Here is an 890-nt window from a genome sequence, read left to right as displayed (position 1 = left end):
TGACAATCCCTTAGTGCGGTAGCTGAGTAGAACGGCGGTCAGTGGGTTCTCCACTGGTCTACTGAGAGTAACCAGTGTCGCTGGCGCCCTAGGCATCCACTGTAAGGAATAATTTTCGTGTTTTTTCGGTAACCGCCTAAGGCTTATTCTCCATCAGTGTATGCGAGTACCGGAACTTCAATTTTTAGCCAAAGTCCAGAAGGCATACCCTGAGATGCCCTGATGAAGGGGTGCTACACAACCATAGCAGGAAGGAGTTGCACACACATCACGAGACACACTACTTCTCGGCAATCCACTCACACGAAAATCCACGAGAACATAGATTCAAAGGAAATTGTTTGTATGCTTTACATATAGAACGCAGTTTCGGTGTGTTCTGTCAAGTAGAGTCGCTCACATCCGTACGAGACGTCCTGTCGTGTGTGAAAACAACGATGCGTTAGTTCTATTGGTTTCGTTGGACAGGCGATGCCGATTATTATATAGGACACTGGAAATTGTGTTATCCGTTACACCTAGGTCAGTTAGCGGCAACCTGATGGAGCGGATTTCCGCACAGCGCCCACAAGCATGAATTGGCCGCAAGGAGGGTGCTGACGACAACCAGCCACAGTAGCGTGCAGGTACTGCAGGCTATTTTCGCGGGAGTACTCTGGGATGTCTAAAGGTTGACCAACCCAGGAACGACGAGAACCATGTTTCCTCATTATTGCGCGCTCTCCTTCCCAATCCTTACTAATCACGGATTTTATCTCTGCCACTTGCGCGTCCAGTTCCCGCACTGGTTGTAGTGGCGCTTACGTGGCAAACTCGGATACGTATGCGTCTACAGTGGGTACATTAGCCTTTTGCTACCTAGTCTCTACGTTGAAGAGGCTATAGTATTC

Source organism: Eimeria mitis, genomic scaffold (genome assembly GCF_000499745.2).
Source record: "Eimeria mitis Houghton genomic scaffold, Emh_scaff433, whole genome shotgun sequence".
Classification (NCBI taxonomy): Eukaryota; Apicomplexa; class Conoidasida; order Eucoccidiorida; family Eimeriidae; genus Eimeria; species Eimeria mitis.
This window is presented reverse-complemented; position numbering follows the sequence as displayed.